At 38.9% G+C, this 16,571-nt stretch overlaps 1 protein-coding gene across 4 annotated transcripts in view; it reads right to left on the bottom strand.

Moving 5' to 3' along the window:
* rbfox3a (RNA binding fox-1 homolog 3a) overlaps window positions 1–6,914 on the bottom strand; it is a 511,986-nt gene extending 505,072 nt beyond the window's left edge. For 2 of the 4 annotated variants that reach the window (XM_037544449.1, XM_037544451.1), the window contains exon 1: window positions 6,726–6,914. The gene's annotated coding sequence lies outside the window, so the exon portion shown is untranslated. Of the gene's footprint in view, window positions 1–6,011; window positions 6,207–6,725 lie in introns of those variants that run through there. The other 2 variants (XM_037544452.1, XM_037544450.1) reach the window with 2 other exon arrangements.
* Window positions 6,915–16,571: the final 9,657 nt, after the last annotated feature.

Below are 16,571 nucleotides of genomic sequence, written 5' to 3'. Positions count from 1 at the left end.
TAGGCTCTGTGCTTCAGAAACGGTTGCAGTGTTAACCAGCTTTTCCGCTCGTTTTGGTGGATTGGGGCATCGCAAGAGGCCCTCAAGGGGCCACAGTCATCACACCCCCACCCCCAATGACACTCTCTCTGATAGCCAGTGCTCTCCCAGGACCAGTGGTGCCCAAATAACACAGATACGCACACACAGAGACATACAGACACGCACACACAAAATCCAACATCAAACAGACTGTGGATAAAGCCAGTCTTTCCCCCAGTCAGTTCGCTTTTTATTTCACCCTCTGCGAGAAAAAGGGAGGAAATTGTTGGCTAAGCTGCCTTTTGTCAGTGTGCTTCAGAGACACTGTCTGAACACCAGCCCCATCTCATCTCCCAGCTCCATCTTAAAGCCTGTTTTTGGAAAAACGTCTGCACGTTCAACCTGCAAACGTTGACCACGTACACAGTTGTCATTTTTTTCTTTGTCTTTACAGCAGATTATAAATATGACCTGCTCCTCACAGCCTTTGTTAATAGACTGAGTGCTTTAAGAAAGAGAAATGTGCAGTGTCGAGGCTGGTTCACTAATGATGACGACACAAAAAAGAAAGGAAAAAAGGCAACTGTAGTGGCATTATACTGTCTAAGACCACACAATCTCTGTGTCTGACTATCAAAGCTGTCCCTGGGAGGGCACGGATTGAGTCGCCCCAGGCTTGGCACACGCATATGGAAACGCTGCCTAACTCAATGCTAGGGTTTATACCAGAGATGTCGTCGCCTGCAGCATCAAAAGGTTGCTGCCACCTCAAACGTGCTTTTTAAAGGTGTACTTTTAGCTTTGTTCTGTTTCCACAGAGTAAAGTACAAAGAATGGCATTTATATTAATCAATTTGCCTGACAACACAATTGTTATGAAAACTTTAAAAACAATATCGGATGTTTGAACATAAGCACCACTTTCAAAGCCAAGGGCACATTCACTGCTGCAAAAGAAAAATGAACCCATCTTCCTCAGTGTACTCTGGAGCAGCCAAGAACTTAAGAGCTAATTCTTGCTTAGCTTCCACAGACATACACCGATATGGAATTTCTGGGTCCTGATACAATAAACAGTAATGAACATCTTACTGGGAGACTAATATCAAAAACTGATTATATAAATCATTTAAACTTAAGTCATTATTATTATTATTGCTGTTATTGTTGTTGTTATTATTACTACGTTTATGACAGGTTTAGCTGATTAGTACAGGACATTAAATACCATCTTTATGAAGCTATACAAATGAACTTTGTATAAAACACTAGAATACCTGGCCAAGCCATCAGTTGTGAACGAGATTTAACTGTTAACCTATCCATGCTCTTTGGTTATTTTGTTGATGGAATAGGAACACAGCTTTGCATTTTCTAAAACAGCTAAATAAACTATGAAAACATATGACTACACAGAAATGTAAAAATATTCATATATTTTACTTACCTCCATATAATTGCTGCTATCTAGGGCAAAAGAAATCTTCTCATCCATCTCTGTATCTGAAATCAGCTACTTTAACTGTTGATCTGAACAAGCTCAAATGTCTTCATCGTAAAGAAAAAGGAGTGACACTATTTGTTGTAAATCAAAACTGAAACATGCTGATAAAAAATAACCAATCGAACCAACACAGTTTATGAGGAAAGTTGATTTTCTGTCAGATTTCACATCAGCAAGTTATATTACATGGCTTTGTGGCCTGTACAAGGAAACTCAAAGAAGCCAGCAGAGGTAGCTGAGTCAACAAGTAGGGATATTCCCACCTTTCCATGAGCTTCTATACATGCTTCTGCACGTGACACAGGCTAAAAATATAATGCAGACTTAACAGTTGTAAATACAGGCCATCATTTTAATGCCAGTAGATAATAATAATGACGATTTCTTATTTATCAGCAAATATTATACTAGCCACTGATATATTGTGCATTCCTACTGCACACCAAATAACCGGTTTTGCCACTCAATGTTTGTAAAGATTGTTTAATATTGCTACTGATTCTATTGTGTGAATGTGAGTGTGTGTCTCTTCTACGTGGTGTGGTACAGCAGCAGCTCCAGGAGCATTCTAAAAACTGAGGGTGATCAAAAGGCAGGCCTTAGTGCTGCTCCACTCCAAAAATACACACAGCATGGCAATTTATGACATGTGGATGACTCAGTGTTTCTGGGCCCAGAGATCAATCTTCACTTCAAAGACGTAAATCTTGCGCCTTACTTATGTAGCATACTGCATGGGGGTATGGTGGTGGTTGTGGGGATAGGGGGGGTCATCAAAAGATCTAAAAGACCCCATGTGAACCTCTAGCGCATTCTCGCTAATATAGTCGCTGACACATGTAGTGATATACATAACAGCACATGATACTGGGCAGAGTTAATATCACTGTCACCATCACAAGGAAATCACTTGAGCAACAGGCAATATTCCACTTTATCTGTGCTAATTACAGTTGTTTAATGATAAACTTCTCTTGCCCTGTACAAGTTGGTTTAGGTTTAGCTAGATTTCACCCCAGCTTCACCCCGTGTTCATATACAACCTGTAAATAGCCTGGGCTAACAAAAGAAGAGAGCTCTGAGTTGTGCTGTGTTTGAGGATGGAAAGAGAACACAGTGTAGAAGAGTGTGAGTGTGTGTGTGTGTGTGTGTGTGCTGGGAGGGGGATCTGAGTGTGACAGATTTATTCCTCTCTGCTCTAGCCGGATGAGAGGGGGCCATAAATAAGGTGGGAGAGGAGAAAGCTCTCCATTGAACATAATCAAGTAGATCCTTTAGACTCACATCCGTCACTCTGGTAGGTACAGTGACAACAGGGGGTCCAAGGTGAGGTCAGGGTAGCTCCCTTTAACCCTGGCCTAACCTAGTTTACCTCCACCACACTTATGCTAACAGCTATATGAGAAAGTGCTGTGATTAAGAATATAAATAAACACGCATCAGACCTGCTTGACATAACCTGCAGTTCTCATTAGCAACATGCTAATGAGAGGTGTTTTAACAATCCCTATATGCTACCAACTGGCTTCCGATAAGCACCAATGAAAACAACAACATGCAGTGCTGTATGATCGGTCTATGCTGGGTGCAGATAATTAAACTGTTTAGATGTGAACAAAGTTTAGTGGTTTGATGTGAAATACCCTGTTCTACAGAAACTTGGACAGCCTGAACTGTTCACATCGATGTTGAGAGGAACCAGACCAAAGCATGGAAAGCCTCTAAAAGCTACCTTATAGTAAGTTTTTATGAAAAACAGTTACAAATATGCTGCCTGATGCCCAATGTGTTGTTTTGTTATAGCTTTGCAACAAAGTCTTGGTCTAAAACATATTTTTATAATTCATTCACTGCACAGTCATGCGCAGGGTATTGTAAGGCAAAACAGCCCCTTAAAGAAAACGTATTTTTTGTTTTTACTATTTACATAAGAGTTTACACTGAATCTTCACTCATGTTATTCTCATATTTAAAAAAAAATGAAACATATGTTTGTGTTTCTTTTCTGTAGCTCTTTTGAAAAGGCCAGCTACCTTTAACATGCAAATGTGTGAATATTTTATGGAGTAATCAACAGAAATGGTCCAAAATTACTTGGTATAAAATCTTGTTTTCATTAACATACATTAATCATACATTAAATGTAATAATCATTTTTGCTACTCTTACAAAATTACCTTTTTGGTAACTGGAAATTTCATTATTGCAAAAAATATGCAGTTTAATAAAAGCATTTTTAAATTAGTAATCTAAAGTCTACATTGATCCAGGTCTAAAAGCATGCACATTTTGAAAAATGTGCTGTGGAATCAAATTAGCAGGCTGTTCTCAGTTCTGTTAAACCCAACCTGATTACTTGCTGTCATTTAGCAGTCAACAACAATTAACATCATTAATATATTCTGACAAAACAAATCACTATGCCAACACTGAAACTGCTACATAAGGACACACAGCATGTGTTAAATTAAGAAGGAAAAAAATAAGGAAAGTGCTGAATATGTTCAACTTTCACTAAGCCAAGTGTATGACAAGATTATGTGAATTAAATCTGTGGCCAGTTCAAGAGTTTATAGCAAGATTTCTATGAAATCCCACTAATGTCAGCCTGCCATAAATAAATCCCACTGATTCTGAAATGTCAAAAAAGACAGAAACAAGTGAGGGTTAATTAACAAGGCATTACATTACTGGTCAGCACCTTAAAAGTGGTTTTGTCAGGCTAAGCCAAGTAAACATGCTCTTTTATATGTAAAAAGAAAATGATTTTTTCTTTTTAAAAATAAGTAGGATTGTCACTTACTGAACTTTTTAGCTACTTTCAGGGTACGTGCCTCTGTATACCAGTTTTCACTGCCTATTACAACAATATCCCACCTCAGGCTCTCAAAATATCGCTTCTGTTGAGGGATCATATACCTAAATTTAAAAGTGCTGACTCAAGTATTCGGTCGTTTATCTATTATATATATTATATATTAAGCATATATATTATATATATATATGCTTGTTTCACTACATTTGAATACAAATTATCTTCTTTTTTAAAAGGAGTTAAGGTGGTATGTAAAGTGGACTGTAAGACACATGGCATGTATAGTAGCTGTGGGATACAACTTTTGTTGGGTTTTTTTTTAGCTGTCTTAAATCTGCATATCATAAAGTTGCATTATTAAAATAGCATAAAATGAGATGTTAAACCACTTGCTATACCAGTAACTACATAAATGATGCTCACAATTAACCAAAAAGTAAACATTCTCTTTAGAGCCCTATAGCACCAAAAAGCTACATTAAAAGGCATCCCAAACAAGTACGTGCTGTGGCAAAAATGTTGCTTTGTGTGATATGAGCTTTGTACCAACCGTAGCCAATCTCATGTTCTGCTCTGTAAGTAAGTGATCTGAAGAAACAACAAACATGTTTACGCACTTGGCTGTGACCATATATTGAAATCGCCAATCTGTGTTAACCACAATGTCACTCAGTTACAATTAAGTGACAAGCTATTATAACCGCACAGATCTATTGACAGTCATACAGGGTACATACAAACTAAGTGCATCAAAATATGTCGGACAGAGTGTCAACAGTATTGAAAAATGCTACATATTCCTTTAAGTTAAAATAATTTCCTGTATGCCTGTTTTCTCCATATGGAACATATGGATCCACAAAGCAGAATTAATGTTCTCTGACCATGTACCTCAATCATCTTGCGCAGTCATTTACTTGCCATGTGTATCACAGCAGGATATGATCAGCAAACTGAGAAATGGTAAACTCACACACAAAAAAACTGAGCCGTCGCTGTAGCAAAACATAAGGAGCTCGAGATGGTAGACTTGCAGTGTATAGAGCAACTTGCTTTATGTTCACATTTACTTTGTTTCTTCATACATCTGCATGTAATGTGTCATGGAGTCGTTAAGAGGCAGCAAACTCTTTATTATAAAAAAAATGTAAAAATATGAGACATATATTTGATAGATAATCTGTGATTATCAAATAAAGCTACACCTATATATACGTGCAGCGGGCCTTTGAAAAGAGAAGATTTCACAGGTACACATACTAAACTAGTACCTACAGCTGGAGAGGGACTAATAGATTTTATTTTGCTCTGGTCTATCTCAGTCACTTTCTTGCAATTTTAAGAGTATCCAGTTTGCTTGCTACATTTTGACAGACTGAGGATAGCACCGTGTACCTGTTTTAGTTGTCAGGCATGCTTCACTGCTCGAGCAAACAGTCACAAGCAAGCTGGAAGTGAGATGCCGGTCTATGTCTCTTGCTGTATCTCTTTTGGTATCTGGCCGGACACAAGGGGAGGCCAAATGGATTTAGGCTGCACACATATCTATACAGAAATGTTTCAGCTATACATCTAGACTAAAAGCAGAATTCATACAACAATGTGCCAAATAGTCCAGCTATGAGGAAATGTAACATTTATGAAAAGGAAATAAAAAGAAATAAGCCTTACCAACTCACTGGCAGAAAGCAAGAATATCCATCCGTCAGCTGCTCATCACTTCTAAAGTAGCCTACACAAGCACACCACCACATTCCCTCACACTCTATAGCCCAAATGTAGAGCACATGGCTAATAACCCTTGAAATGGAAATGTTATTCTCTCCTATCTCAGCTTTTCCCTACTGCTCCCCACGCTCCCTGTTAACGTACATGTGCGATGCCCGGGTGACAGCATGACAGGTGAATGTGTTGTTTCAAAGGAAGGGAACAGAGTGAGGTGTACTTTTGAATATCACATAAGAGAAGTGATGACACTAAATCTCCGTAGGCACTTCGGGAGCAAGCGACTGCAACTTAAAATCAGCGTATCATTTTCAAAATCAAGAAGCAACTCGTTGCCAGCGGATATTTGTTTCGCTCAAAAACGTAAACACCTCGCTGCCGGCATGCTGCTGAGAGAGAGAGATCCTAAAGCATGGATTTTACAATCCTGATGCTAGGCACTCGCAAAAAACTGCTTTCCAGGGGTGAAAACAAACCCGAGAAAGAATACAACACAATTCGAATATTATTGACTAAATTACTGTCGCCATTATCCTTCAACTATCAGTGGTTCTGTGTTGGTGTATGAAAGTTGGTGAGTGTGTGTGTGTGTGTGTGTGTGTGTGTGTGTTTGTGTGTTTGTGTGTGCAGGAGGTGACAGAGACAGAGTTGTATACTCACAGTTTGAGCTGTCAGGTCACTCAGGTTCGGCGCTGTATCAGGGGCTCATCCTCTCAGCACTTATCCCACCGCAGGACACAAAGACAGAGAGGGAGAGAGGGAGAGAGGGGGAGAGAGAGAGAGAGAGAGAGAGAGAGAGAGAGAGAGAGAGGGAGAGAGAGAGAGAGAGAGAGAGACGCAGAGAGGGAGAGAGGGAGGGACGGCGAGAGAGAGAGAGAGAGAGAGAGAGAGAGAGAGAGAGAGAGAGAGAGAGAGAGAGAGATAAAGAGGGTCTTCCCTCCTCTCCAGCCCTACACGCTTGTAGAAGTAAGACAGGGGGAGAGGGAGAGAGAGAGAGAAAGAGAGAGAGTAGAAGACACAGACAGAAGTGAGATGGGGTGTTTTGGTCGATGCAATCTGTGTGCCGGTCCTAGAAGAAAAAGCGAGCGTCAGAATGAGTGCGGCTGCTTCTTTGGCGTGCTGTGTGTGTCTTCACACATAGCTGGGAGCCCAGTGCGGTCAAACACACGCGTCTGCACACGAGCACACATACACACACAGTGGAGGGGGGGGAAGGTGGGGATAGCGCCTAGGCATTCACTCACTCGCTGTAGCTTACACTGTGAGAAACATCAGAGACAGAGAGAGAGAGAGAGAGAGAGAGAGAGAGAGAGAGAAAGAGAGGGGGGAGGGAGGGAAGGAGGGACAGGAAAAGAGTGGGGGAAGGTGGTGGAGGAGGAGGAGAAAGCGGAGGAGGAGAGGATGCGCTGACAGTTTCACGCGAGCTCCTCGCCTGCGCTGACCGCTAACACAGTTTCAAGCAAGCTTTTCGCCGGCTCTGACCGCTAACACAGGCTGACAGGTACTGAACGACAGAAGAAAGAGACGTATCGCACTCCTCCACTTCCTCTCTCTCTCTCAGTCTCCCTCAAAATCTCACCCGCTATAAACATATGTCCTCTCCTTTCACACAGTTAGCAGTCATGAGTGCGTGTGAGAGAATGCTCATATAATGATCTCTGATGCAGCATTCATTCTAAAAAAAACTATTTTCCTCTTGTGACGTATTTTGACGAGATTGGCTAGAACTGAGCAAGCAATGCACCACGAACGAGGCAGTTTTTTAATGCTGTGTAAGTGTGTTGGGTAGATTTCTTAGCCGGTATGTGGGCCATGCTTCAGCTTCTCATTCTCATAAGTACAAATATTCGCTTATCCTTCTAGGAGCATAATTATACACACAATTTAAAAATCAATTCAGTACTATAAAGTGGTGTCTTATTGTCAGTGGTGTCTTATATTGTACATTCTGTGAAACAGCAAAGAAAGAGTACCTCAATAGACCGTCATATGCAAAAGTTTAGGCACCCTGGTTAAATTACATGTTTTGCTTTTTTTATTTTCTAAATAATTGAAAATAAGCAAACATCCTCTTGAGATAATGCACTTCAGAACATTTTACTTTGTCTTAAGAATTTTTACTTTATTGCTCTTTTTTAAAATATTAAGTTACAAAAAGATATAAATATGCACCTCTGCCCTGGGAAAAGCATATTTTAAAGTATACAATTAGACCATAAACTCTTTGTTGCATGTTTGACAGTATATTTACATTGTTAGTTTCCCCACAGTGGCTTTTTCCTGTGTTAATGTTAATTTGTAGGTGTTTGCTTACAGCTTACATGCATGTGACTTTGTTGAGTAACATATTTTCAGGTTTGATATGATTTTCAATTCTGAAACCAAGATTTAATTAAATTGTCAGTATTTTGCGTGTTAAAAATGAATGTGGGGACATGCATAATGTAAGACCCTCTTCTCTTGGTTCACTTTACTCTGATAGGATACACCTAGATCCTCAGTACTGATTGCTGTCGGTGTTTTCCACAAAAGATATTAAATGAGAGACAATTGGAAGAGACAAGGTTAAATCGGCAGTATGGTTTTAAATTTCAACACTGTTTCAATTTAGATTTTTTGTATATGCATTGAAATAAACTCTAGGTACCCCCTGAATAAGTCACATCAGTTACTGAATATCAGTAGTTACTGAAGAACAGCATTTAATAATACATAGTAGTTACTGAATGATTATCTTTAAGATGAGCGCCTGGGTAATAAGCCGAGGGTTCAAGAGGTTAAGAAATGCAATCTGGTATTGATTATAAAATAGTGATTCTAAACTTCTGAACCACTTCTGATCCAACTGCTTTATTTGGTTTTATAGTTGGTGATTTGTTTTTATCTTTCTGAAGATACTGCCCTAATCTACCCTCTCACCCCTTTCTCCCCAGTTCACACAAATTTATTCTTATCAGTCTTATGGCCTGTTCAGACAGGATCAGTCTTATATGGGGAGGTAAGGTAGTGTCATTTTTAGTACCATTTCTCTGTGATTATAGACCTGTCCAAATGTGCCATGTCAGTAATTTTTACTGTCTACACGCTGTAATGTCAGTAAAGATCCCAGTGCCTTTTACCTTCTATAAAATGAGAGGTAGAAATAACCTCAGGTTATATTAATCCTATGCGGATCGACATGTCGGTAACAACTCCCGTTTTCTGTGGAAAAGGAGTTTAAATGTGGAGACACACAAAGAAACATTTACTTGTTTTCTCTGTGGCTAAAATTAAGCTGATATGCACTGTCCTACCTCACACACAACACAGAGCATTAAAACACAGAACACAACAGAAAAAAGCATTTGATTTTATGTGGTAAGTGTTTGCTATGAATTCCCAAAGCGAATGACAAGGTTAGGGATGCAGTGCAGGATAGAATTAAGGCTATAGAATTAATAGAATAAAGTGTATTAAATAAATTCAGTGTTTTAGCATGTTTTCTACTCTTTTGTGGACTAAAGATTGGGTGTAGAGTAGCCACTCCCATCTCTATCATTTGCATCAGTTCTTCTCATCTTGTGCAAATTGTTTTTTTTACAGACACCCGATGGTAAACTGGCATCACCCACAGCCTCCCCTGTCCCAATAGTACTTTAGTCACATGTGTATTACACAGTTTATGGGATTTTTAATTTATATATATATATATATATATATATATATATATATATATATATATATATATATATATATATCCATTGTGTTGTCTAATTAAAAATGCAATCCCTATACAGTAACCCATTAAAAGTGACTGTAATCTGACTAAATGTTTTCAAAGATATCCTGATTACAAGCACCTGACTACTCTGAAATCAAGTAAAGTAATCCAGATTACACATAGGCAAATACGTAAGGCAAGCCCCTAAATGATGTGGTAGATTTTCAATATGAAGTGCTGTAACTCCTCGGCCCCTGTGGGTCTCAAACTATTCTGGGTAGAACACACTCCACTGATTTCAATTAAAAGACAAATTGGCCATTTGAACCCTGATCTTAACGCTGGGACTTAATTTCTGCCAGGTTCTACAAAAGTACGTCCCTACAGCTTCACTTGCTTTGGCATTACCTTTAAATTGGCTTTATTATCATCAAATCATTCACTGATTATAGTCATCATCATCATCATGTTAAGCTGTGCTGCACAATATGGACAAAGTACTAGTGTTCGCTTATATTGCTATATATTTTAATTCACTCATCAATATATCCAAAACACCCTTGTGAAATAATAATGTGATATATATGTGCATTATTTTGACCAGGATCATTTAATATTGATGCATTATGTTAATATCTGAAATCATCAGGAAAGCCACAGAGACACTCATCTGTTCACAATGTACTATCAAAGCAAAGTGATTGGCTAAAGGACTAATTTGCATATCACAGCCTTCAGGATAATATCATGATTACAATTAACAAACAATATATTGTTCAGCCCTGATTGTATGTGCACTCTCAGAAAATAATTACTAAAGCATAGGTGCACAACTCTGGTCCTGGAGAGCCAATGTCCTTTTTACAGTGCATAAAATATGTGTTTCCATTATGAAGAAAGTACCTCTCTTTATACAGAGATACAGAGCCAACAAAATTATTTTCATCATCTACATCTTTACCCAGGTCCAGCTCTTAGAGCGAGTATTCCGCTCAGACTGTGGACAGGCAGTGATTCCCACAGGACTCGTCTCACTCCCTCCCTAATTAAATTCTACCTCGTTAGCCTGCACAAGAGGCAGGGAGAGACACTGCACATCTAAATCAAATCACATCAAATGAGATCTTTTTTTTCTCTTTTTTCTGTCTTAGTGAACTTATTTTTTAGCAATACCTGCAGCATCAAGTCTTTGCAATCAAAATAAGACTTAAAGGCTCTTGACTGCAGTATCTAGCCAAAGCTAAGCACAGCCTACATTAGTAGACCAGCAGTCCATGCCCCACTCACATTAACATGAAAATGTACTCTAACACAGCACTGTTTAAGCACTTGCATTTGCAGGCAAGCACACACACACACACACACACACAGCTCAGACAGTCATTTAGCACATCTGCTGTGTGGATCCCTTGCGGTGAGCCATCATATCCAGTTAGCACTGTGGGCCTGAAGTGAGACCCAGAGCAGCAGCCTGTCTGGCCTGCTTGGAGCTCGGCAGCACTGGCTCAGCGCTGCCCTTCTCCGAGCCCCACCAGTGCCACTCAGCACCCCTATTAACAGGTCCACGCAGGTGCCCTCAGCCTCTACCGCTCCGCTCCACAAAGAATAGCAATAGCCACCATAATAGAGCGAATAATGGCAATAATAGCAGGCTGCAACTCCTCTGTTTGCTAATTGGCTTGTCTGCTCACAGCCTCCACTCTAAGGGTCATGGGATTTTGTGGGTGGCATCTGTAAATAGCTAATCAGCTCCCCAGGCGCTTGCTTCACTTCAGAAACTATTTCTCTTGAATTCGTAAATAATGGGTGGGGGTTGGTGAGGAGGGGGGATAACGGCGGATGGCTATGATAACTGCCAGAGACAACAGAGGCAGAAATAAATAATGAAGCAGTGATTGTTATTCCTGCGCAGCCAACAGAAGCTGTTTGAAGTGCAGAATCACCTTCATCTTGTCGTGCCTAAAAAAAAAAAAAAATGCATTGCTAGGCCACACGCAATAAAGACGTCTGACGCTTTTGGAGAATGACTAACAAGACTGGGGAGGGGGCTGGCATGGCTGCTGAGTCTGGGGTAGTTAGGCTGCCTGAGGTGAGGATGGGCAGGAGGAGCAGGGCAACGAAGACCTGCTGCGTCCATCTGATACTGACCAAGCTCAAATAAGCTCACAGCAATAGACTGGCCAACAAGAAGACTGGTCACTTCATTTGGGCATTTGATTAAAAATGAATAAAGAGGAGAGGGTAACAGCGATATGTGCATGCATGTAATTTTTTATGCATTTGTGAATAAGGTCTGGTCTTTGGGTGGTCAGTACATTGTTCTGAGAAATCAGCAGCATCTTTGTTCGATTTGCACACGTTCATCTTTTTTTGTCCATTTCCTTTTCTCAGTAAGGGCTTCTCGACAGCTACACATTCTTTCAGATTCAGATACCTGAAGCATGAGTGGCACAATAATGTTCTCCTCAGAGATAAAAGTACTATGTACCTGATGGTGACAATTTTGGTAGTTTACCACGTCTTTTTTAGAAGTGTCCTTTGCCCTATGTTTTTCACTCTTTTCTATACACTTTACTTCTCCTTATGAAAGTAGATTATCTTACACATACGTTCCTCAGAAAAATCCCCTGAAAATAAATAACTTGTTCTAAGTGGTTGTTTACTGTAAATGAAATAAAGCAAGGGTAGTTTGGGACTTCTGCACAGTACTGTACATATTTATTTATAGGTGATTTTGCCTCATAGTGGTACCAAGGGGCAAACCTCTTACAAGGCTAGAGGGCTAGTGCGTATAAGTGTGTCTTCACCAGTGCATCTCCAACTTGATCTCATCACTGTTCCATGGTTCTGACCACAGTACCGCATTATACTGCTCCATCAGCCTCACAATCAGAGCAATTCAGGCTGAGCAGATCACACCACTGCCACTGGAACTGACAGACCCTGACTAGGAAAAGCACACTCTATAGGTTCTTTACCAGTGCTTTAGCAGTCAATATATGAGCTCTTAAATTATGCTTTTTACAAAACACCTACAGATTCATTATTACATGATATATATTGATGAGAATTTCAAGAGGGCAACTACCAGAAAACAAGTTCTGCATGTGTTACCTTTGAAACCATCACATAAGCCTAAATGTGCATGGAAAAATGCAATAAGCACTCCTCTTTAAGTAACAAGACGTTCCTCTTTCACCTCTACATTTAATAATCAAATGACGTATTTCTGCAAATTGCAATGCAAAATTATAGTCCATTTACTGAATTTAACATATTGGAAAAAATGTAGTGTGTGCATAAATTTGGATTCCCTTTCAGTTGATTCACTAGTGTTATTTCTTTAAGGTCTCAGAGCTTATTTGACTCATTAGGCCTTAATCCAAGTCAGGTGTAGAGAATTTTCAGAGCTTAATAAATTATGTGACCCTTCAAAACCTCTCAGGGTGTTGTGTTTATACTGAAGTAGCTGACTGGAGATGTGAAAATAAAGACATTACTTTTAGAAAGCAGGAGAAGGCTGTTCGCAATTTCCTCTGTCTGAAATGCAATTAAAATGGAACTCAAGGAGAACTGTTGAAATCAAGACATGGTTTGTAAGACCAAGGGAATGCTCTGATAAAACTGCTCATAGACTGGTAAGGTGTGGAAAGCAAAACCCCCACATCACAGCAAAACAGCAAAGATTTGGCTAACCCAGGAATAGTGAAGAACTGTCCTACTGTGCAGTGCTGTTGTACATACAGCATGTACATGGAAAGGTCATCAGAAGGCTAAATGTGATCTCACATTTATTCATGCTTACTGCGGCCACATGATGGCACATTTTGCACTGCGGCTGTGCTCATACATACATACATACCATACATACATACATACATACATACATACATACATAGATACATACATCTGGCCCTGTGTGGGCCAGAATTATATACAAATAGCAAGGGTGGAAATACAAAATTTATTGTATTGTATTGCTGTAACCTGGTTAGCGTGTTAGCTTTATAGTGAATAACATTCAGAAATTCTGAATTGTTTTTATATTTATTTCCATTTTGGTTTTTGATTTCAGTTTAGTTTGTTTTTCTTAATTAAACACTAATAGTTTAGTTTTGTTTCTATTTTCTAAAAAGCAGCCGTTTTAGTTTTGTCTTTATTTAGTTTCAGTTTTAAGTTTTATGATGAACACTGTGAAAGTAAGCACTTGAATAATCTGAACTCGGTTTGTTCCAGTTTTCCTTATAGATGGCCAAACAAATAAGGGATCCACCTCTGAACTCTCATTCACACACTGGAAAAAACAAAAGCTAAAGTCTTTCTTCTGTAAATCTGTTTTGTTTTAGTTTTTGGAGAGGAACATTCAAGTTTTAAGTTTCTGTGCTTTTTTAAAACTGACATTTTCATTTTTTATTAGTTACTAAGCTAACATTTTAACATTTAAGTTACTAACATTTTTCCACTGCTATTTCTTGTTTTAGTAACAATTTTAGTTAACTATAATAACCTTGGCTAGCTTGGATTACATCTCTACTATCTATCTACTAGACAGATAGCTGAGCATTTATGGGATGTAGTGGAGAGGTCTATTCACAACCAAGATCCTGCACATGCAAATACCATGGAGCTGTGGATGGCCAACCAGACATCCTCCGCCCACTTGTGAAGTTGCTGGGCTAGAGGGGGTCTTACATGATACTAGTTCCTGTCCCATGACTTTAGTCGCATCAGTGCAAACACAAACACAATCTTAAATCAGTTCCATATAGATTAAAAAGAGTTGGAAAAATTCTTGCAATCATTTATGACAGCCCACTGCCTGGAAACGGCAGAAAGGCAGTTCCATGTTGTGGCAGTGCTGCCTTTCAGACTTGGTGGCTGCATTTTGGAGCAACAAGCTTTTGGTATGTATGTGCATTTGTATGTGTGTGTGTGTGTGTGGTGTGTGTGTGTGTGTGTGTGTGTGTGTGTGTGTTTGAGATTGCTCTCTCTCTCTCTCTCTGTGCTGTGTTTAGCGAGAGGTCCTCTTGTCCTGATTCAAAGAGTGATTCTGCAGTGAGGAGGCCCTGATAATATCAGGCTAACAAGAGCTAATTAAATTTAGTGTGATCACTAGAGAGTGAATTATTTAGAGAGAGAAGCTGAACCGCCGTTAGATTGCAGCCACTCAGTTTCATTTCTCCTTTTGTTCAACCTCAAGCTTTCTGCCTCTTAACAAAGGGCGGGCTAACATCTCAAGCTTCTGTTTGCTAATAAATCATTCATATACCGCTGTGTTTTCTGCTCTCAGACTGCGTGTTAATTATCTTCAACAAAGTGTCAACGATTTTCTTTATAAAGGTACTAACATCGTTTTACGTGAGTAAACATTTGTACATGAAGGAGGGGGCTGGCAATTTATGTCAGTGTATTGATTAGCACATCTGGAACTATAAGTGGATAAAACAGATTGCATCACTCCTGCAACAGCCCTTTTTTAATTAGAAGGATCACATTTTCCATAATAAAATGATCAAGGCAAAAGACAAAAGAGAACACTCGACAAAATACAATGTACAATCCTATAATCAACCTACAGCAGAGTCTACATACAGCTAACAAAGGAGTTTCTGAATTTTGATTTCATGAGAAGGTGCTGCTGCTCTGAAAAGAGATAGCAAAATGATACCTCTTTATCCTTAGGGTTACAGCACTGCCATGGAAATGTGGTTGCTCTCAGAAATGTTCAAATATAAATATTCTTGCTAAAATAAATAGGTAATTTTTGCCCATCTTTCTTTTTTATTGCCCACAAGATAGAAATGTGAGTTCCACATAATTTCTACGTAATCCATAAACAATATTAATGTCTATAATGCCACATATCCATTTTATTTGCTATCCAAAATGACCAGTAAACCTACAAGTCTCTACTAGGTTTTTATTTGTAAATTTGATATTGATAAAAAAAAAAAGGATACACCTGAACACCTTCTTTTTCAGTATGTACATCTGTCATAAAAAACACTGTTTAAAAACAATACATGTACACTTAACAGTGTATTCATACCATTTCATGTAACAGATTTCTTCAAGATATCTTTCAAAGACATTAAACACTTTGGACATCTAATTCAGAATCAGAATCAGAATCAGAAGAAATTTCATTGCCATTGTCAATGAACAGGATTCACAGACTAGGAATTTGCTTCGGCATGAAGGTGCAACATAAAAACAAGTAGTAATAGGCATGCAAAATTAAGTCCACATAAATAAATACTCTATGCAAATAGAGTTCTTATCACCCCTGCAAGCAGAACTGCTTAACATTTCTAGAATTAGGCTTCCAGTGCCAAGAACAACTTTAACTAACTTTACCATGAGCCACCTGAGAACATACAGTGTAAACAAAGCAATTAGAGCTTTAAACCATCCTTCGTCAACTTAATGACTATTGATTACTGCATCTAGAACAGAGTCTATGAATTTGAGAGAGAAAACATACCTCCAGCCTCCTCATTCAGCATTACAGCAAATCAATAGATGGAGTAACAGTTTTAGTGCACAAGCAGGGGGTATAATTAATAACAAACATACAACTTCCTACATATTAAATGATTTAAAATAAGTTAGAATTATCCAGTTTGTTGGTGTATAAAAAATCTGGATTAACTCAAATCACTAGTTCAAGTAAGTCAGTAATAAAAATTTGTCCATACTATTTTAACAACACTTCAAAAACCTACTGAGGCCTCCGCATTAATAGTGATTTCTTGTCTATAAGGTAACTTAATTGTGACAGACAGCAGACAGCATGTACCTACGTT

Source organism: Pygocentrus nattereri, chromosome 13 (assembly GCF_015220715.1).
Source record: "Pygocentrus nattereri isolate fPygNat1 chromosome 13, fPygNat1.pri, whole genome shotgun sequence".
In the NCBI taxonomy this organism is placed as follows: domain Eukaryota; kingdom Metazoa; phylum Chordata; class Actinopteri; order Characiformes; family Serrasalmidae; genus Pygocentrus; species Pygocentrus nattereri.
Note: the sequence above shows the minus strand (reverse complement) of the source record. Positions and strands in the feature narration are given on the sequence as shown.